The 23,558-nt window shown below is 43.8% G+C and overlaps 1 pseudogene; it reads right to left on the bottom strand.

Moving 5' to 3' along the window:
• Positions 1-4,657: 4,657 nt before the first annotated feature.
• LOC101537885 (40S ribosomal protein S24-like) overlaps positions 4,658-23,558 on the bottom strand; it is a 38,441-nt pseudogene continuing 19,540 nt past the window's right edge.

Here is a 23,558-nt window from a genome sequence, read left to right as displayed (position 1 = left end):
TTTATAAGCCCTCCAGGTGTGTTGCTGAAGATGGGAGAAACTCTGCCACACAGAAAGATGTGCTCTTCATCCGAGAGAGAGGCAGACATGAAAGTGCAGGGAATAAATCAAAGGCAACAAGCAGTGGCTCAGGTGCCCTGAGTGTAAGCGGGTATGAAATAACAATAGCCATAAATGAGATTCATAAACGGGTCCACTCAGATAAGCACCAACTGCTCCTCTCTGTTGGATTCCCGTGGGCTCCTGTTAATGTAAAGCCCTAAATACAGTTCCTGTGGGCAGATATGTAAATTCTTTATAGGAACCTGGAAAGAAGGAAGTAGGGCTGGCCACGGCCTCCTGATCATTTCCCAGGCTGGCTTACCCACCAGGCATCTGCCTGTGCACATGTTTCTGTCATGTGCCAAGGCAGAGCAGAAACAAAGTAATGCATACCTATTTACTTGTGTGACTATATTTCTATAAAATCATGTTCATAAGTATGCATTAAAAACTACATTTTTTTGTCATTTTATTTAGTTTGGGGGCTATACCTGGCAGTGCTTGGGTTACCCTGGGGTGCTGAAGACTGAATCCAAACTCCAGCATGGAATGCATGTGGTCCAGTCCTTTGAACACTCCCCCTGGCCCCGGGTAGTGATTTATTTTTAAGAAGCAAAATGATTATTGTTTAAAAAAATGCTCTAATCTGCTTTGTATTTGTTACATGTATTTTAGCATTGCTTTAAATTTGTAGCGTTTTTTTTTCTTTTTGGGTCACACCTGGCAATGCACGGGGGTTATTCCTGGCTGTGCACTTAGGGAATTACCCCTGGCAGTGCTCAGGGGACTATATGGGATGCCAGGTCAGCCATGTGCAAAGCAAATGCCCTACCCACTGTGATATTCTTCCAGCCTCAAATTTATAGTGTTTTTAGTTTAATTACAAGGTATACAGCACTGGCTATAATCTTTCAATGCCTAAAGCCTCAGAGGATTTGGGGTTGTTTTTGTTTTTGTTTTTTGCTTTTTGGGTCACACCCGGTGACGCACAGGATTCTGTACTCAGGAATTACTCCTGGTGGTACTCAGGGGACCATATGGGATGCTGGGAATCGAACCCTGGTCAGCCGGCTGTGTGCAAGGCCAACACCCTACCCGCTGTGCTATCGCTCTAACCCCAGCCTCGGAGGATTTTAATCTGACTCAGAATTTTTCACTCATCTATTGCCCAGATACCTGAAATTCTACAGGTCTCAAATAGAATTCAGTATTTCTCCATGACTCTGCTGCTCCTTCTCCGGAGACTATAATCTCAGCTAATGGCATCAGTCATGCACCTTACAAGTCTAGAAATTCTCTGCTCTTTCTCCTTTCTCATCTTCCCTTATCAGTCTGCCAACCAGTTTTGTTTATTCTGCCTTCCTAATGCTTCCAAGGTCTGTCTCCCGCTGACTGCTCCGTGGTTACTAATTTTGCTCAAATCTTCATCATTTCATACTCTGAAATTTTCCAGCAGATTCTTCGTGAGGCTCAAGTGCAGCTCACAGTCCTACCTACCAGCACAGGGAATCTTTCTAAACACAGGACCTGATGATGTTACTTTACTCCCAGTTTTAAATTTCCTACCAAATTGGTTCAAATCCTTACTAGTCACAAGGTTAACCTCTCTCCCTCCCCCAACCCTATCAAGCAACTGTGTGCTTCAGTCTTACCCATTATCTTCTGCTTCAAAGTCTGATTTATTTTTTTCTTTTTTGGGCCATATCCGGCAATGCACAGGGGTTACTCCTGGCTCTGCACTCAGGAATTACCCCTGGTGATGATCGGGCGACCATATGGGATGCTGGGAATCAAACCTGGGTCGGCTGAGTGCAAGGTAAATGCCCTACCCGCTGTGCTATCATCACTCCAGCTCCTCAAAGTCTGATGTTTTTGTCCCCAACCTCTTCTCTGAAATGCTGCAAGTCCTCCAGCCCTTCCTCCTCCCTTGTCCTCAGTGGATAACTGCTACTCTTGGGTATCCTCATCCTCTCGGCAGTTAAGGACTTCCTTCTCAATATTCCCCAAACACCTTTACATAACTCAACCCATAACGATAGCATAATACATTTTCTTATAATTGCCGGATTCCTGCAATTTAAGAAAAAACTATTTTTTAAATTTTTTATTGCTATTATTTTGCTTTTTGGGTCACACTTGGCAATGCACAGGGGTCACTCCTGGCTCTGCACTCAGGAATTACCCCCTGGCGGTGCTCAGGGGACCCTATGGGATGCTGGGAATCGAACCCGGATCAGCTGGTCGCATGCAAGGCACTGTCCTACCCGCTGTACTATCACTCCAGTCCCAAGAAAAAACTATTTTTTTAAAGGAGCCTTTTTTTTTCTTTCTAAACCTATAACACTGATCATACATTCTATAGATAAAATAAAGGATTGATAAATAAATGAGTAAATCAATGAAGATGGCAAAGAGGGGAAACAGAGTATCTCATTTTTTAAATTATTATTTGCTTTTTGGGCACACCCAAATTATTATTTGCTTTTTGGGATGCACAGGGGTTAATCCTGGCTCTGCACTCAGGAATCTCTCCTAGCAGTGCTCAGGGGACCCTATGGGATGGTGGGAATCAAACCCGGGTTGGCTGCATGCAAGGCAAATGCCCTAACCTCTTGGCTATTGCTCCAGCCCCACAAAGTATCTAATTTTAAGGTCAATACATGCAGCTAGAGAAATAGTACAGTGGGTAAGGCGGCAGACCAAGGTTTTAGCCCCAGCACTACATACGGTCCCTTTAGTATCAGCAGGAGTGATTCCTGAGCATAGAGTAAGAAGTGAGTCTTGAGCACAGCCAGATGTGCCCCCAAAACCTAAGTAAATAATAAAACTCAACACTTAAGAATTTTAGTAATACTCTCTAAAATAGAAGAAGAGGAGCTGGAGCGATAGCATGGTGGGGAGGATGTTTGCCTTGCACGCAGCCGACCTGGGTTCGATTCCCAGCATCCCGTATGGCCCCCCGAGCACTGCCAGAAGTAATTCCTGAGTGCAGAGCCAGGAATAACCCCTGAACATTATCGGGTGTGACCAAAAAATGCAAAAAATAAAAAATAAATAAATAAAATAAAAGAAGATAGAGAGGTTTATAGACCTAGGCTGGTATCTATAACATTCTAGTTTTGCTATCCAGGAAATAACAGTTTTAAGATAAGTGTCCTTAGAAAAATCAGGTGATTCCATATATTCAAAGCATTGACTATATTTTACAAACAAAATTATGTTCTAAATTTGAATACATCATCATCAAATGCTCTTATAATTAATGCCTTTGGTCTTCATAATAAAGCATAAATAAATACTGAAGCATATCTGTTACTGAATTTTCTATTTGAAGCATAAATAAATACTGAAGCATATCTGTTACTGAATTTTCTATTTGAAAAACAGAACCAGGACCAGAAAGATAGCACAGGCGTTAAGGATCTTACTTTGCATGCATCTGACTCTAGGTTTGTTCCCCAGAATCACAAATGGTCTTCTTAGCACAGCCAGAAGTCACTCCTGAGTACAAAAATAGGATTAACCTCAGAACATCACAAGGCATTGCCCAAATATACCTCCCCTAAAAAAAAGAAATTTTTAATTTTCATAAATATTTTGATATTTCAAGACTATCACCCATTAATGGTTTTTGTCTGAAAGTTAATACCTTATTCACGGATCTTATCTTGCCTAGTAACAGTAGGTTTTTCATCATTTTGTTTTTATTTGTGAAATAAATTTTGTTTTTATTTTGTTATTATTTGTGAAAACAATTGAAAATAATTTTGGAAACTACCAAAAATTGTGTAGGGAAGAAGAGATTTCTCCTTATCCCCATCAGTTTCTCTTGACCTAGTCAAATAATGACTAACATCAGATATATTGGCAGGAGAAACTTCAATTTAATTATGTATGTATAGAAAAGTCCACATAGGCATAGCAGATCTAAGATAGAGTATGGATGTCATTTTTGGCTAAGGAGTGGGGTAGAGGCTGTGGCTTGAAAGGGATATAAAAACGGTCATGATGAAGATTAGTTATTGGGTAATAATATGTGTGCCATGTACTTGAGTTATTTAGATAGAAGCGATACTTCTAGGGGCTCAGAGAGCTAGTTCAGCAACTAAAGTGCTTGCCTTGCATGCACCCAACCTGGATTTGATCCCCTGCATCCTTATGGTACCCAATTCCCATCACTCAGAGACAGAGTAAGCTCTGGTCATTGATAGGGGCATCTATCCCCACAAAAAGCAATACTTTTTTTTTTTGCTTTTTGGGTCACACCTGGCAATGCACAGGGGTTACTCCTGGCTCTGCACTCAGGAATTTCCCCTGACAGTGCTCAGGGGACCATATGGGATGCTGGGAATCTAACCCGGGTCAGCCGCGTGCAAGGCAAACGCCCTACCCGCTGTGCTATTGCTCCAGTCCCAGCAATACTTTTTTTTGATGATAACCCCAACTCTGAGTAAACCCACGACAGACAGTTTTTAGTCTTCTAGAAAGTTAAAGGAGAATAAAAGGGTTTTTTTTTTTAGGTTTTAATTAAAATTTCTTAATCCTCATGAAAAAAATCTGCACAATCACCAGATAGTCACTGAATTTTCACTCCTTCTGTTCTTCAGTCTGCAGCTCACTTTTTGCCGGCGCCAACATTGGCCGTGGCGGTTCCTCTGACTCTCTGTGTTCTGTTCTTGCGTTCTCTTCTCTGTTTGCATGAGGTCTTTTTCTTCTCCTCCAAGCCAGGTCTTGCCAGTCTGTGTTTGGGCTCGTTTTTTCTTTGCATGATCCAAGGAATCGTAAATCATGCCAACGCCGGGTTGTCTTGCTGCCACAAAAATGGGCTCTGAAATCAAACTCATAGATGGCATATGGGGTGTTTCTTGTACATTTTGGCAAGCTTCTCTCGAATTTTTGTCTTAGGTACCGTGGCCTTCCCAGGGTGAAGGACATCAATGATCCATTTGCTTCTGCTGGACGAGGCGGTTGGTCATGAACTTCCTGGTCCATATGGTGACCGTCCAGATACGTAGCTTGGATGAGAAGAAAAAGACCTCATGCAAGCATTGCTCATGATGGCGGTGTGGCTCCAGGAGGCTGGGGAAAAAAGGAGTAAAAGATTTTTTATTCAAGACATGACTGTTGGCAGGGATATAGATAAAAGATAGCACTATTGGTGAGAATACAAACTTATATAAGCACCATGAAAAAGCTGCTTCCTCAAAAAAATTAGAATAACCATGTGACCCAGCTGTTCTACTACTAGGCATATATTTATTTATTTTATTTTTAAAAAATTTTTTGGGGGGGTCACATCTGGCGATGCACAGGGGTTATTCCTGGATCTGCACTCAGGAATCATCCCTGGTGGTGCTCAGGGGACCATATGGGACGCTGGGAATCGAACTCGGGTCAGCCGTGTGCAAGGCAAATGCCCTACCCACTGTGCTATTGCTCCAGCCCCTAGGCATATGTTTATTTTTTTTAATAAATTTTATTGAATCACCATGTGGAGGGTTACATAGTTCTCAGGATTATGTCAGTTATACAATACTCAAACACCCTTCCCTTCACCAGTGCCCATATTCCATCACCAACTACCCCTTTATACCTCCCGCCCCCTCCCGCCTCCCCAGTCCCCGCCCTTGAAAGTGATAAATTTCACTTTGTTTATGCTTTATCTTGGTTACATTCCATGTTTCAACACATAACTCACTATTGTTGCTAGGGTTTCCCCCCAAAAAAGAAAAGACAGTCCTACTGTCAAGGAAGCATTTGATAGCTCTCCATTGCTGAGAATGTAGAGATATTAAGTCCCGCTGTTTGTTACATAACTTTTCTATTTCCCCGCCCCCCCCTCGTCCCGCGCCACCAAGTTCACGCCTGTTTAGTAATCACCACGCTGTCTGACAAAGGGAAAAAGAAACGAAAAAGATGGTTATTTCCCGTCATCAGCCGGCGTGGGGCTCTGGCTTAGTTGATAGTCTGGTAGAATGTCTCCTAGGCATATGTTTAAATGAAACAAAATCACTCTCCCAAGGAGACATGTTCATTACAGTATTAAGTACAACAGCCAAATCTATACAATAATCTGTGTCCATTGATAAATGGATGAATAAATAAGTTTTGTATATATATGTATCACATATTTTATTATATATTCAAACATAATGGAATATTATTCTAAAGGAAAAAAATTTGGAATATTGCCCCTAAAACAATCACAAAAAAAAAACAAACACAGATCAGAAGAAAAGATTTATGGTTGCCAAAGCTTTCTGGGGGAATTAAGTGAAGGTGATCAAATCACACGAAATTCCTGTACTAAGATAAATTAAGTTTTGGGCATGTAATGCACAGCATAATTTTAGTCAACAATAGAGTGTTGTGCATTTGCAAGTTGTTGAGAGAGGAGATTTCAAATCACAAGAAAAATCTCAGATAACAAGAAAGATAAAAATTCTAATTCTGTAAGATGATGAAATTATGTAATCATTTTACAGGATTAAATCATTATGTGGGTTGGAGTGATAAGGCAGCTGGCAGGGCGTTCGCCTTGCATGAGGCCAACCCGGGTTCGATTCCTCCACCTTTCTTGGAGAGCCCAGGAAGCTACTGAGAGTATCTCGCCCACACGGCAGAGCCTGGCAAGCTCCCCATGGCATATTCGATATGCCAAAAACAGTAACAACAAATCTCAACAATGGAGACGTGACTGGTGCCCGATCGAGCAAATTGATGAACAACGGGACAACAGTGCTACAGTGCTATTATTAGTTTTGCTTCTTCCTTTACAGGGGAGCCCCAGGGTAGTGGGGCAGTCAGAAAGCTGAGTGCATGTCACACCCTGGGAACTTTTAAAATTGGCTGAGACATTTTCTGGACCCTACTCAGCCGGAATCCCAAGCCACAGATTTGTCAGTATCTCCTTGACTCTAACATCCAGATCTTGCACTTGCTGCAAAGCCCTTTAAACCCCTGAATCCTCTTTATGACTTCTCCACTTATTTCAAGATTATCACTCCCAACTTAAACCAGACTCAATTTGAAAAATAATATTGGCAAATATAAGAGACCTAGGATGTTAGTCTCCAAGTCAATTTTCTGATCATGAAAAAAATTAATTTTAAGACCTGAATTGCTTCATCATTTGATTATTTCATATATATATTCATTTGTTTGAGTTACTACATTTTATTTCTTTAAGTTACTACATTTAAAAGTGAGCGGTCCTGGGGCTGGAGTGATAGCACGGAGGGTAGGGTGTTTGCCTTGCAAGCAGCCGACCCGGGTTCGATTCCCAGCATCCCATATGGTCCCCTGAGCACGGCCAGGGGTAATTCCTGAGTGCAGAGCCAGGAGTGACCCCTGAGCATTGCTGGGTGTGACCCAAAAAGCCAAAAAAAAAAAAAAAGTGAGCGGTCCTTATTACACGGAGTGTGGAAAGATGAAGAGATTTTGAAAGATTAAAAAATAACCACTGCAGATTCTTGGGCCTGGATCATGACTCAAAGGGCCGAGCACAAGCGTTACATGGTGGAGACCCCAATTCCCTACTCAGCAATGCCTGAGCACCGGCTGGAGTGACCCCAGAGCACTGAGCCAGCAATACACCTGAGTACGCTGGGTGTGGTTTAAATTCCAAAGTGGAAAACAAACATCTCGGATTTCTGTGAATATTTTACAATTTTTTTCTCTTTGGGTTACATCCGGCGATGCACAGGGGTTAGTGCTGGCTTTGCACTCAGGAATTACTCCTGTCAGTGCTCGGGGGACCCTATGGGATGCTGGGAATCGAACCCGGGTCAGGTCAGCCGTGTGTAAGGCAAATGCCCTCCCCGCTGTGCTGTTGCTCCAGCCCCTATTTTACAATTCTTAAAAAACAAACATGTACTGGCTACTGAAGGGTGCCTGTATTTATCTGACATGTTAAGGAATTATTTTGTCAAGCCTACAAGCGTTGCTATGTACATGGTTATTCCTTTTTACAGTCTTCCACATTTTCCTTTCGTGAAACAGGATTCATTTCCTTTCCATACCTTTTGAGAATAAAAGGATGATCTTTTACACTTAAAAAGTAATGTCTTTTGGGGCTGGAGCAATAGCGCAGCGGGGAGGGCGTTTGCCTTGCACGCGACTGATCGGGGTTCCATTCCCAGCATCCCATAGGGGCCTCCCCTGAGCACAGCCAGGGGTAATTAATTCCTGAGTGCAGAGCCAGGAGTAACCCCTGTGCATCGCCGGTGTGACCAAAAATGCAAAAAAAAAAAAAAAAAGTAATGTCTTTTTTAAAAAATTAAATCACCATAAGATAAAATTTGTTCATGATTGGGTTTTGACCATACAATGATACAATGCTCCAATACCAGTCCCTTCATTGTACATTTTCCACCAGCAATGTCTCCAGTTTTCCTCCTTCATACCCCACCCCAGGTCTGCCTCTATGGCAGGCACTTTTCTCCTCTCTCTCTCTTTCTCTCTCTCTCTCTCTCTCTCTCTCTCTCTCTCTCTCTCTCTCTCTCAACTTTTGGGCATTATGGTTTGCAATACAGATACCGAGAGGTCATCATGCTTGTCTCTTTATCTACTTTCAGCATTCAATTTCTGTCCAGAGTGATCAATTCCAGCTATCCTTGTCTCTATTCTAGTTGCCCTCTCCCGCCGCCACCTGAGACAAGTTTCTAACCATGGGCCAGTCCTCCTGGCCCTTGCTTCTACTGTCCTTGTTTAATAGTCTCATACTATGCAAAAACTACGTCATTGTCTGTGTTAGGGAAGATTGCCTTTCTTAGATTATTTCCCTTCCCATTTCTTTCTAGAGTTATTCTGTCCAGTCTTATTTGCCTCACACTGTTTTTCTTCTTTTCTCTTCTTTTTTTTTCTTTTCTTTCTTTTTTTTTTTCTTTTTGGGTTACACCCAGCGATGCACAGGGGTTATTCCTGGCTCTGCACTCAGGAATTACTCCTGGCGGTGCTCAGGGGACCATATGGGATGCTGGGAATTGAACCTGGGTCGGCCGCGTGCAAGGCAAATGCCCTACCCACTGTGCTATCACTCCAGCCCCTGGTTTTCCTCTTTTCCTTTCAATTTGCTGTTTTCCTGGTTTCTGCCCCACTGCTTTCTTAGCAGAAGCGTTTTCTTTAGAAACACACATCTGCTTCTTTGTTTTTTTGCTTGTGAGTCTAAGAACGAAGGACGGCCTCTGCTTGGTCAGCAGCCGGATTCCAGCTCCCATTAGAGTGCAGGAGAATCACAGACCACAAGAGGCAACCGCTCATTCTCCCTGGCATGTCCAAGGAAGACGGTGAACCACAGCAACCTGGCAGAAACTTTTCATGGGGGAATCAATTTTTCTCCAGAACTAAAACAAAGACACTTGCCCTTTTACCCTTAAGGATTAACAAAACAAAACTAAGTTAAATTGTTGTGTCCGGGGAAGGTAGAATCCCCTTTTTAATAACCATCATTGTTAACTTGGAATTTAGACGCCAGAAATGTTTGTAAAATGGCAGAGCACTTCAGCTATCTTACATTGCCAAGAGCACGCTGGTTTATTTTGTTCAAGCTTCTTGTCATTAACTCGATTAAATATGTCTTAATGTTTTGGTCAGCAGACTGCTTCTTTTTCTTTTTAAGGAAGGTTTGGAAGGACTTGGAAAAAAATAGAGAACCTTAAAGTGAAGTTGAAAACAAACAAATCCTGCCTTTGCTTTGGAGAACCCTGGAAATAAAAGCTGTCAGTCATTGGTTGCTCTCTCTGCCTTTTTCTAATTCTACCTACTTCTAGCCCCCGACATCATCCCTAGAAGCAGTTTGGAGATGACCCTTTCTCAGGCTCCTGCCCTCCATGGGCCTCAGGTTACCCAGGCCTTTGTCTCAATACTTTCTTTCTCTCCCATCAAGCCCAGCCATCTGGGACTTGTGCCCCAGTGCTGACGAATCAGGTCACCAAAACTGCGTTAATCTGGTCATGCGAGAGTTTTGAGCATCTTTCTAACTCCCAGAGTAAATATCCAACATTTTAGCTATCATATCCCACAGAGCATGATCAAAGTGTAACCTCAAGTTTGTCCTACAGCTCTTTGACACTTATTAGGTGGATGCTAAATTTCCCCAACGCTTACTTGATTTTTTCATTTGGGGACCACATTCAGCTGTGCTCAGGGTTTACTACTGGGTTTGTGCTCAGGGATGGCTTTTTTGGTCACACCTGGCAATGCATAGAGGTTACTCCTGGCTCATGCACACAGGAATTAACTCCTGGCGGTGCTCGGGGGACAATATGGGATGCCGGGAATCCAACCTGGCTCGGCCGAGTGCAAGGCAAACGCCCTACTTGCTGTTCTATCGCTCCAGACTCAAAGGATGACTCTTGATGGGGTTTGGACAACCAAATGATGTGCCAATGATGTAGCCTGGGTGGGGCCAGAGCCTTACCCTCTGTACTATCTCTCTGCCTCCTCCCCTCACTCCCCCCACAGCCCCAATACTTATTGAAGAAAATTCTTTTGTTTTGGTTTTTTTTGGGGCCCTGAGCAGTGCTGCCAGGACCTACTCCTGGTTCAGTGCTCAGGGATCACTCCTGGTGGTGCTCAGAGTACCACATGTAGTGCTGTAGATCAAACTTCATACAAAGGAAGAGTCTTAGCCACTGTACTATCTTTCTGGCTCTGAAGAGAATTCTTAAAGACTTGAAACTAAGGCAAAAGACTGACTCTGTGTTCTTTATGTGGCATGCTGGAGTTTAGGCTTATAGGCTAATCCCAGGTTTGTTTCTTTTTTTTCTTTTCTTTTTTTTTTTTCTTTTTGGGTCACACCCAGCGATGCACAGGGTTTACTCCTGGCTCATGCACTCAGGAATTTCTCCTGATGGTGCTTGGGGTACCATATGGGACGCTGGGAATTGAACCCGGGTCGGCTGCGTGAAAGGAAAACACCCTACCCGCTGTACTATCACTCCAGCCCCAGGTTTGTTTCTTTTCTTTTTTATATTTTTGTGCTTTTTCGGTCACACCTGGCGATGCTCAGGTTTTACTCCTGGCTCTGCACTCAGGAATTACCCCTGACGGTGCTCAGGGGACCATATGGGATGCTGGGAATCGAACCCGGTCGGCCACGTGCAAGGCAAACGCCCTACCCGCTGTGCTATCACTCCAGCCACAGGTTTGCTTCTTTTTCTACAGAAATTTATTCCATTGCTTGTTCCTGTCATTTGGGGCCCAGCCTTTGAGATACTGCATGATAACTAACTTTTTGTCCAGCAGAGATACAAATAGTTTCTGCTTGATTAAGAAATAACAATAGTCTACTGAACATGATGGCCACTTAATACCTCTATTGCAAACCACTACACCCAAAAGGAGAGAGAGAGAGCAAAGGGGAATGCCCTGCCACAGAGGCGGAGTGGGGTGGAGGGGACCAGATGGGGGTGGTGGGAGGCATACTGGGACCATTGGTGGTGGAGAATAGGCACTGGTGGAGGGATGGGCACTCGACCATTGTATGACTGAAATGCAAGCACAAAAGTTTGTAAGTCTGTAACTGTACCTCACGGTGATTCACTGATAAAAAATTTTTAAGAAAAGAACTTATAAAAAGAAATAGCAATAAAGATGACAGTTTTGTTACTGTGGAGGAGTATAGCTTTCCTTTCCAATCTCTCTGTTTGTTTTTTTTTTAATATATTTTCTCCTTATTGAGTTTCTGGACTGGAGTGATAGCGGGTAGGGTGTTTGCCTTGTATGCAGCCGACCCAGGTTTGATTCCTCCATCCCTCTCGGAGAGCCTGGCAAGCTACCGAGAGTATCCCTCCCATACAGCAGAGCCTGGCAAGCTTCCTGTGGCGTATTCGATATGCCAAACACAGTAACAAGTCTCACATTGGAGACATTACTTGTGCCCGCTCAAGCAAATAGATGAACAACGGGATGACAGTGCTATAGTGCTATTGAGTTCCTGGAAGTACTCAATATCTCATAAGCTCATTGACCTAGTATTAGCATCCTTCTCACTGTCTTGCCAGTAATTTAGATAAATCTTGACATACTTATTCTATGCTTGTGTAAGAGCTATGTTTTTATCTTTTGAAAATACTTTGACATCCTAAATAGAATATCGGGCAGGATATTCCTTCTGTTCTCTCTCAAAAATAAAGTCTTTTAGTCATCAGAACACTAAAACACTCTTAGTATTTTTTTTCAAGGTCCCAGTTCACAGTATTTTATTATTATGTAAGAAAATTTGGGGGGCTGGAGAGATAGCACAGTGGGTAGGGCACTGCCTTGCATGTGGTTGACTTGGGTTCAACCTTCAGGACTCCAGGAGGTCACCTGAGTCTTGCCAGAGGGATCCCTGAACACAAAACCTGGGTAAGCCCTTAGGACCCCAGATGTGACCCCAAAACAACAGTAACCAAAACGTTTCCCCTTCGCTTCCATCTGTCGATGTTCTGGTCACCGTGATGGGAATTTGCACCCATTTGTGATGCTCATGTGCTTGGCTACAGTGCTCTTGGGGTGGGGTCCACATTCCTGCAAGGTGGTTTTTATGCATTCTGGTCGTGTGCTCACTAAGGTCCACATTCTCTGGCTGCGGTGCCCACACAGTGCCTACTGCGGGTTTGCACTCCTGGCCACCAGCCTTGCACATCTTGTCAGTGTTTGGTGTTTGCCAAGGGCTGCACCCTGTGGTCACATGCACTCGGCTGCCCAGGGATGTTGCTGGAAATGACTTCAGGTGCCAGATCACAGACCACAGAGCGGCCAGGTTCACCCTCTGTGGAACCCATGACCTTCTACCTCCAAGACAAGTGCTCCAGTCACTGCAGCTCTGTAACCAGGCTAGTTACTTTTGGCAAAAACAGTTTAATTCAGTAACTCCCTTCTCCTTCCCTTGTTTCCTTAGGGTGAATAAAGAAACAGTCAAAATATTCAATCTTCTTTTTTGCTTTTTGGGTCACACCCACTGATGCACAGGGCTCTGTGCATTACTCCTGGCTCTGCACTCAGTAATTACCCCTGGCAGTGCTCAGGAAACCATATGAGATGCTGGGAATCGAACCTGGGTTGGCCGTGTGCAAGGCAAATGCCCTACCCGCTGTGCTATTGCTCCAGCCCCAAAATAGTCAATCTTCTTAATTTGAATATTTTCTTTTAATATTTATGACCTGTGTTCGATTCCTCTGCCCCTCTCGGAGAGCTCGGCAAGATACCGAGAGTATGGAGACTGCACGGCAGAGCCTGGCAAGCTACCCGTGCGTATTGGATATGCCAAAAACAGTAACAATCAGAGATGTTACTGGTGCCCGCTAGAACAAATCAATGAGCAATGGGATGACAGTGACAGTGACAGTGATTTATGACCTTGCATCTTAGAATTGAGTAAATCACACAGGTAGCAGTTACTCACAAAGTTAGTCCCAGATTTGTTCCACCAGCTTCACAAATGTGACCTTTGGTTTGTTTCACCAGCATCACAAGTGTGACCTTTGGTAAGTGATGGCTGATGATTGGTGTTTTGGAAGAGGGGACAGAAAGTAGCAGGATGGGGGCTGGAGAGATAGCACAGCGGGTAGGGCGTTTGCCTTGCATGCGGCCGACCCGGGTTCAAATCCCAGCATCCCATATGGTCCCCTGAGCACGGCCAGGGGTAATTCCTGAGTGCAGAGCCAGGAGTAACCCCTGTGCATCGCCAGGTGTGACCCAAAAAGCAAAAAAAAAAAAAAAAAAAAGAAAGTAGCAGGATGGTCGGATGATCACAAGACCTAAATGCGATTACTTCGGTGCTTCCTGGTTTCAGCTTTGAAACATCTTCAGATGCGGGTTCAGATTCACAGATTGCTAACTGCCAGCACACCCTGAGAATAACAGTAGACTGGTGTAGTTTCCCTCATTTTCACTCTTCACCACCTCATCCAGACTCGCCCCCACCTTGCTGGGAACAATATAATCCCCACAGGACAGACAGAGACTGATGACCTTGGCTAGAACCCAGGACCACCAGGCGTGAAACTAGAGTGAGAGGTGCCCTTATGGTCCTTGTAAGACACCACACCCGCCTCCTTAAAATGGCCAATGGATGACCAACAGAGATGCATCTTAGGAATCATGTAGAGTCAGCCTGATGATCGATGGAAAGAATTGTTTGGGTAGCAGTGTTTGGGGGGTCCCTAGGCTCAAACCCGGTGGTATTCAGGAGGCCATACATATGGTGCTAGATCAAAGTCAGGGCCTGGGTCACGTGAAGCCTGTGCTTTTTCCACTGGAGCCGTGACAGAATGTCTGACCCATTTGTGCTGCTCCTATACTTGGCCACAGTGATCACTGGAGTCATACCCTTGGCCCTCCAACTGACTTTATTTATTTATTTATTTATTTATTTACTTATTTGTTTGGTTTTGGAGCCTTACTCACCAGTGCTCAGGGGCTACCCTTGGCTCTGTTCTGGGAAGTCTATCCTTGTGGTCTGGGAAACTGTGGTGCTGGGGATTGAACTATCCTTGCAAAGTATGCACCCCAGCCTCTTAGCCATCGCCCTGGCCCTCTTTATTGATTTTTCAAAAGGTGCTATTCCTTGAAGAGTTTGTTCCTCAGCAGGCCCGTGCTGTTCAAACGGGCAAATGGACAACGCTGGTGGGTGGCGGGGCAGGGGGGAAGGAAAGGAGTGGCACCTGGATTACTACAGGCAGTGCTCAGAGCATCATGTGTTGCTGGGATGGAACTCAAGTCATAGACAGGCCTGACATGCGCTCTTCTATGCAAACACTACCATCGATTTGATATTTTAGACAGTCATTGAAGTCTTTTTAAAGAATAATTTTAAACGAAGTCAATCTGTAATGGCTAATTTGGTGAAAATGGGATCTAGAATTTCACCCATTCAGCCCCTCTTTCAGCCAGAGTTTCTCATCTGTGGACTCTCAGGATAGTACAAGGGGACCACAGATGAAAAAACATGCAAATGAGGGCAAAGTTAGGGAACAAGGAGGAGGATGGGAGTTGGGTGGGGGAACAGGAAGAAAACCAGTAGAGAAGGTCCAATGGTCAGAAAAAGGTTGAGAAATACTGGTCTCAGTTATTTCTGAATGCTTCATATGTTATGCAGATCATAGACCAAAAATCACCAATCTAGGCCAACCCTTTCTTTTTGCATAAGAGGAAGCTGAGTCCCAGAGACAGGCAAAAACACACCCAAATCACTGTGATTACCAGCAGATTTTGTTAAACTGTATTCTTTTGTTGTTGGTTTGTTTTTTTACAGTGTTCTGCACCTATGCACGTTGGCTAATACCCGTAGGTGACCACCAGAGTCAGGCTAGACATTCACTTATAGCATTGTTTCTATAAGTGAATGCGTTGTAATTACAATTATAAACAGAACCTTCAAGAATAAGCCTCCCCAGGTTAGTATATAGAGAAGAGGGAATCCAAAGAGATGGAGTGTGCCCGTGACTTTCACCAGCACTTGACCCCATAGCAAATACTGCACATTGAAATGTCAACATTGATTCAGAAGGTCATTAGCATCTAACAAGGTCAAATCCAGCATTTTGTTATTTCTAGAAGGTCCCTCCCTCCCCACCTCATCTCCTTCCCTCTGTTATTGTGATGGCCAGAGTATACTGGGTTGTGGGGCTTGAATATTGAGTTTTGGTGCTCACTGGGGGTTGTATTCCTTTAGTTGTGTCGCTTGTGGGATGGGAGTGGAAGGATGGGGCACTAGGTGAACTGTTCAGGTTATTGATTTAACTGGCCATTTAAAATCTCTTTTGTGGGAAAGGTGTCCAGTCAAAATAGGTATTGGGATGGCTACGGGTGGCAGACAGGAGCAGCTAAATGGAAGTCCCTGGCCAGACAATGCCTCTCTTTACATTCTTACCTTTGCCCAGACAGATGGCAGGACAGCAGGGTCTCACCTACGAACCTGTAGCTATGCACGGAGATAAAGGGAAGCTGAGGTGAGAGGGAGCGGCTGGGGTTTAGTCCTACAGAGGCCAAGCAACAGGCCACAGAGCTGCAGGTCCCACCAAGGGGACACAGGTGATGGGGTTCCACCTGCAGAACTCGGAATGCGCACACTGGATAGAAATGGCATGTGGATAAGACCAGGCCAGGGTACACTGGAGGCGAGCAGATGGCAGGGGAGACCGGACTTAGGATGTGAACACTGCCTTGGGCACCATGGACCAGGACATCGTACGTGGGTGAAAGGAGAGACTTGGACACTGGGGAAGGACCAAGTTCAACCCATCTACTTGAACTTCACAATAAACCTCAGCTTTTTTTTTTTCTTTTGCTTTTTGGGTCACACCTGGCGACGCACAGGGGTTATTCCTGGCTCATGCACTCAGGAATTACCCCTGGCGGTGCTCAGGGGACCATATGGGATGCTGGGAATCGAACCCGGGTCGACTGCATGCAAGGCAAATGCCCTACCCGCTGTGCTATCACTCCAGCCCCTAAACCTCAGCTTTTAAGCCTCTGAGTTTTGCATGCAAACCTTTTATACAATCTTCAAGGACCCAGACATAAACCCAAACAAGAGCTCAGACATAAATCCACTTTTGTGGTACACTGGCACATGTGCGTGGAGCAATGCTGGTGACCGGGTGATCCCATCCCTGGACTTGATGCTTAAACATCTTTTTAGTGCCGTGCTCACTGGGGGTTGCAAACTTTAGTTGTGGTGCTCTCTCTCGCTCTCTCTCTTTCTCTTACACACACATACACACACTTTGGTGTGGCCAAAGACTGCTTGTAATATCTGTGACTGTAGACAGAAGAGCTGCCAGGACCACACTTGGTATACATGAGTCCACCAGGGGTTGGACTCTCATCCTCACACTTGCAAGGTAAGTACTTCAGCCACTAATTCTGCTCTTGGCCACTAAGACAGATCTTTAAATTTTTTTTTCTCCCTGCTGCCAGGGATTAATCCAGCACAGACACGGCAAGTGTTCTACTACTGAACTATATTTCTGACTCTTAAAAGAGATCTTAACAGGGGGGGGCTGGAGCAATAGCACAGCGGTTAGGGCGTTTGCTTTGCATGCGGCCGACCCGGGTTCAATTCCCAGCATCCCATATGGTCCCCTGAGCACCACCAGGAGCAATTCCTGAGTGCATGAGCCAGGAATAACCCCTGAGCATCGCCGGGTGTGACTCAAAAAGCCAAAAAAAAAAAAAAGATCTTAACAGGGGACTGGAGTGATAGCACAGCGGGTAGGGTGTTTGCCTTGCACGCAGCAGACCTGGGTTCGATTCCCAGTATCCCATATGGTCCCCTGAGTGCCACCAGGGGTAATTCCTGAGTGCAGAGCCAGGAGTAATCCCTGTGCATCGCCAGGTGTGACCCAAAAAGCAAAAAAAAAAAAAAAATCTTAACATAGCAGATTAGTAGGCCAGGGAGATCATTCTGACAGCACATAGCTAATGTGTGTGAGGCCCTGGGTTTGATCTCCAGTATCCCATGGCCCCCTGAACATAGAGCGTGAGACTCCTTTAAGTTAAAATAGCCAATTACTCAAAGATACATGAAAATATGGCTCCCTTTACATATTACCAGAGAAATGCCAATTAAAAAAAAAGCAAAAAGATTTGCTTTTTTTTGCCCCCCACCACATTTGATGGGGGGCAAAGTAGAAGGTAACTGATCTGACAAAATATATATATATATATATATATAATATTTTAGTACACAAGGCTCAGCCTATATAATAACATGTTAGTGATCTCTTGTCTAGGGGTTTAATGGCTCCAAAGTGACATACAACAATTTTCACACTTTCCTCTAAGGAAACCTTTTTTGGATCATTTTTAGTGGATAATTCATAACAAGCAATACAAAATAAATTATTTAGTATGAGACAGGCTTGGGTAGTGGTGGGAAAATTTGAAATAATGGAGGTAGTAAAGTGTAGTGGTGGTGGGATTGGTGTTGAAATATTGAATGCAATGAATTATTGTGAACAAATATAAAATAAAAAATTTTTAAATGGAAGGACCAGGGCAGGAGAGATAGTACAAAGGTTAAGACATTTGCCTTGCGTGGGGCCAACCCTGGTTCAATCCCTAGCACCATGTATGGTTCTATACCTAGAATCATATACTGTTGATAGAAACATATATATATATATATATACACACACATATATATATATATATATATGTTTGAGTATATAGCTGTTGATAGCCAAGAGTAACCCCTGAGAACTACTGTGTTTGCTTCTCCCTGCCACAAAAGATAAAATTAAAAGGAAGTGCATGCGGTAACTCAGTGGTGAATCATTTGCCTTGAATGTGTGAGGCTTTGGGTTTGATTCTTGGCTCTATAAAAACAAAAAGAAATGAGATAAAGTTAAAAATGGAGATACAACATTATTAAGCTCCTAGACAATATTCAGAGTATTGTAAAATAATAGTAAATGAAAGAAAATGGAATAAGTGTTCAGATTTCATGAAAAAAAAAAGAGATACAACTAAAGATGGAACATCCTGACCTCGAGCCAGGCTGTCTTCCGGGGGGCAAATTGGAGGGGAGTGGGCTGGGTTTCAGTCCCTGCCCCAACAGAACCCCAGCAAAACTCAACTGTAGCCATGATCAAGGCCACTCCCCACAGGCTCAGATGAGTCTCACCTGCAGAAAAACCCAGGTATGTGGGCCCCGTGACTGAAAGCTCCAAGTTCCCTTGGAGTGGGACTGGGCGTCCTCCCCCCAGCTCCCTCTTTTTCCAGTAACTTGTCAGTCACACCCATCAACTGCCCCCCTGCACCATATAATCTCATTAATGGCCAAGAAGAGAGTGACATAGACCTTACCCATGAGTAAATCTGCTCTATAATCATATTCTGAATTTCAGGATTCCTGGAGCACATGACTGCAAGTGTGAACTCTCATACTCTAGCCTTCTGATGTACCAAAAGTAGCACACCTTTGTTTGGGCTTAACATACATGCTTATAATCTCCCATACAAGGGCTTAAATGGCTCCAGGATGAAACACAGCAATCTTCACACACTTTCCTCTTATGGTGGTGGGAAGGTGCATGGTGGTGGGTTTGGTGTTTGAATATTCAATTGAATGTCATATTAAATTATAGTTGTTCAATAATTGTGAACAACTTTGTCACTGTCACTGTCATCCCGTTGCTCATCGATTTGCTCAAGTGGGCACCAGTAACGTCTCCATTGTGAGACTTATTGTTACTATTTTTGGCATATCGAATATGCCACAGGTAGCTTGCCAGGCTCTGCTGTGCAGGCGGGATACTCTTGGTAGCATGCCCTCTCGAAGAGCCCGGCAAGCTACTGTATAAAAATAAATTTTTAAAAAAGAGACACAACTAAAAACTAATGAAGAATAGTGTTTGAGAAAGATTAAACTGTTAACTAGATGAAAAAAACTAGTGCCTAAGCAACCAGTTAATCACTGTATCACTGTCATCCCATCAATCAATGATTTGCTTGAGTGAGCCCAGTACGTCACCATTCGTCCTAGCCCTGAGATTTTTAGCAGCCTCTCCTTACTCATCCTTCCCAACATTAGAGACTCTTCAGGGTCAGGGGAATGAGACCCAGCTTGTAACTGTATTTGGCGTATGACTATGCCACAGGGAGCTTGCCAGACTCTCTCGTGCGGGCAGTAAACTCTCGGTAGCTTGCCAGGGCCTCCGAGAGTAGGCTATCAGATGTCATGTGGCCTCAAATGCAGCCTCTAGCTTCTGAGAGCTTTGTTTTATAGTCTCTGGATGTTGACCGTTGATGGGATTACACGGCGCCGGGGGCAGTTTCTGGGTATTACTGCCTAGCTACCAGTTAATGACAGTCATTATACAATGATAAAATTCTCAGAATTAAACCATGGCTGTGTGTACCCCTTCTCACACTCAGTGATTTTCATTAGGTGATAGTTATACAGGGAAATAAAAGAGAAATTACCATGCATGTCTAAATTAGGTTATTTGCCTTGAACTAAAACACTTACGCCTTTGCACTGAATGATCACCTCCAGGATGGTGTGAGGCCTGCCAAAAACCATCAATTATTTCCTCAGAAATGACGTGTTTCTTCTAGAAAACAGCAATTTCATCCCATGGTTAACTTTGTCACCAAATACCAATATCACTTACAGAAAACATCCGTGGCTTTTTAACAACAGAAAATAAATCAGAGATATTCTGGGAAAAGCAGGGGAAGGGTTAAGTTCTTTCTAAGTGCTTCTTGGAAGATTATTCATTTTTCCCTAAAGGATTTTAATAATCCATTCTCAGACTTGCATTTATTTTACTGATGGAAAGATACTAAGTACCCAATAATAGCAATGATTTAATAGGCTCTTTTATCAATTATCATAGTATAGAATTTTATTTATGTTTATGTTTATACCACTCTCCACTCCCACCAACAAAATTTCGGTGCCACTTCTTCATGAGAAGAAACCCCTCGCCCTCTCCTTCCACATCTCACTCCCCTTTCTCTCCTTTCCTCCTGGAACCATAATAATTTTCACTAGTCTAGATATTTTCCTGGGTGGATTATTGGGCAGTGTATCTGATTTATTCATTTATATTCTACATACCTACGAAATCTTGTGGTAGCTGCCTTTCACTTACTAACATTTCACTCAGCAGAATTATCTCAAAATCCATTCAGTCAGCTCGAAAATTTCATCTTTTTATATTTTTACTGGCAGAGTAGTGTTCCACTGAGTATAACTGCCACAATCTTATTCAGTCATTTCTCCACAGACATCTAGATTGGGACCATGATTGGGTTTAGTTTTATTTTGTGTGTGGGGAGGGGGAGCAATAGCACAGTGGATAGGGCGTTTGCTTTGCACATGCTGAGCCCAGTTCAATTCCTCTGTCCCTCTCAGAGAGCCCAGCAAGCTACCGAGACTATCCTGCCCACACTGCAGAGCCTAGCAAGCTCCCCGTGGCGTATTGGATGTGCCAAAAACAGTAACAACAAGTCTCACAATGGAGACTTACTGGCGCCCGCTCAAGCAAATCGATGAACAATGGGAGGACAGTGCTACAGTGCTACAGTGCACCTAAAGATAATTTTTATGAAAACATTGCAATCAAATTTTTCCCAAAAGCTAATTCAGTAAATATTATTCTCTCATAAGTGTTCTTATGACAACCTGTGTTTACTTTTCATCACAGTCACCAACTTTAAAATGTGAGATTTTTGTATCCTTCCACAAAAAATCACATAGCTGACAAGGACCACATAGCTCACAAGGACCAGGATGGCGTGCACCTCGTGGACCCTGAATCCCAGGGCTTTCGAGGGATACACATGCTAGGTGGTCCACAAACACGTGCTGAGCTAATGTCTTCCTGGAAATGAGCTTTCTCGGGGTGACGGATATGGCTATAATAGAGCATACGTCGAGCCCATATGAGACCTTGTGTTTGCATCTGTCTCTACAACCCTCTCCTCTACAACTTTCCCTGCCTCTGCATTGTGATGGGTGTTTATCTAGTGGTCCCAAAGCATCAATGGACCAATCAATCAACCCTGGGAGAGGCCCCAGCCACTCTATTCTCCAGGCACTGCTATATATATGACCTTTTGTAGAAACCAAAAAACACCTTCCCTTGGCCTACAAAGTTTAGGAAAAATTGCTACTGGGCTATCTTTTGGGATGGTTATAGTTGTACATAAGAAGATGAAATCTCAAAGATTTTAGTAAAGAAATTTTGAAAAATCACTTCTCTCCCCATCTCCCTAAGAACTATCAGTTAATAGTGTATGAAAGCAGGCAGGCACTCCTTAGGAGAGGCACTTCCCCCTTTGAATCTGGAGGCAGCTTTCATCACTCGTTGTTGGAGCAGCTATAGATTCCAAGATGTGCTCTGTTTTCTTTATGCTTTCCCAGAGTCTGTGAGTTCGCAAAGAGGGGAAGCGGGATGAAAGCAGGGTTGCACGGTGCCCTTCTTTCTCACAGCGGGACCATCAAAGGCTTTTATTCAAAATAGCCCACTGACGGCACACAAGTGGCTGAGCGTCAATGATACCGTTCACATTTATTTATGAGAACTATGGAAAACTGACTTCACAGGGCATGAGGCGTAATTCTGATAAGAATGAAAGGTCAGAAGCTAGCTAGTCAGAAGTAGATTTTAGAATAAAGGTTAAATGGATTGAAGTAATTTTATTTAAAGGAACATAAAGAAGCTAAAGTAAGTAATGAAGTTCAGTCAGCTCCATGGAGCAGGCTACTTTGGCTACTTCCTTTCCCCATCACCCATCACCGTCAATCTCCCATCCTATCTCCATCCCCCAGAGGCAGGTCCTCTCCAGGGCCTCCTTTAAGGACCTGGTATCTCTGATTCTAGAACCGACACCAGCAGCAGCATCACCAACCTCTGTACCAAAGTTGTACTCATGCCCTTTTAACGGCTGACATCAGCACTGGCTGTGTATCAGGCGATGTGCCAAGTACATCTCAAGCATCATTATTCACATTTTGTAATTATTTTTCAAGTGCTTCCTGGGAGTACAAAGGCCCTGCCCTTGGCTTTTGGAATACTTTGGTGAGTAACACAAAAGTATTACAGACAAAAAAAAGTCTTATATCCTAGTGGACACAGAGAGACTAGGCACATTCAAGTTATTTAATAAGTGTATAGATCATGGAGAGGGCAGGTGGAAAGAGTATATGAGTGGGGAGGTCCAGAGAATACCAAGTGGGGCATTTGTCTTGCGCTTGGCCGACCTTGGTTAGATCCCCAGTATCCCATATGGTCCCCTGAGCCTGCCCAGTGTGAGTAATTCCTGAGCGCAGAAATCAAAATAACCCCTGAGCACTGTTGGGTGTGGCCTAAAAACAAAAAGACAAACTGAGTAAGAGTATATTTGTGTAGGGGGAAGTGGACTGCCACCTTAAGTAGATTGGTCAGCACGGAGCTCACTGAGAATGTGATTTTAGAATAGAGGTACACAATAAAAATGCATCTGAGCCTATGACTTGAGGAGCTGATATTACCAGGCTGTTGACCTTGATAGAACTTTCACAGGGCTTTTATTTGAAACAAACAGAAGGGGGAAATGCTGGAGGGATTTTTGCAGAGGGGTGTCCTGTTGGATGGGTAGTTTTCTGGCTAGGAGACAATGGAAGAATGATTAATTGGAGGGTGCCGACTGCTATAGAATAGTACAGATGGGCAAAGACCTCGACTCAGAGAAAATGTAACAATGGAGTCAGTGAGGACCGACATATTGAATATTTATTGTAAACTGGACTGGAGCGATAGCACAGCAGGTAGGGCATTTGCCTTGCACGCGGCCGACCTGGATTCGATTCCTCCATCCCTCTTGGAGAGCCCGGCAAGCTACCGAGAGTATCCCACCTGCACGGCAGAGCCTGGCAAGCTCCCCGTGGCGTATTCGATATGCCAAAAACAGTAACAACAAGTCTCACACAAAACTCTTTGTGCATGTGAGAAAGAAGGAAATCAAGGGTGAGGAAGACTTGCCTGAACCTTAGGAAAAAAATGGCTTAGGAAGATAGGAACTTTAGGATATTT

The sequence above is a fragment of the Sorex araneus genome, chromosome 2, assembly GCF_027595985.1.
Source record: "Sorex araneus isolate mSorAra2 chromosome 2, mSorAra2.pri, whole genome shotgun sequence".
In the NCBI taxonomy this organism is placed as follows: Eukaryota; Metazoa; Chordata; class Mammalia; order Eulipotyphla; family Soricidae; genus Sorex; species Sorex araneus.
The sequence above is the reverse complement of the archived record's forward strand: the minus strand, read 5'-3'. Positions and strand labels throughout refer to the sequence as shown.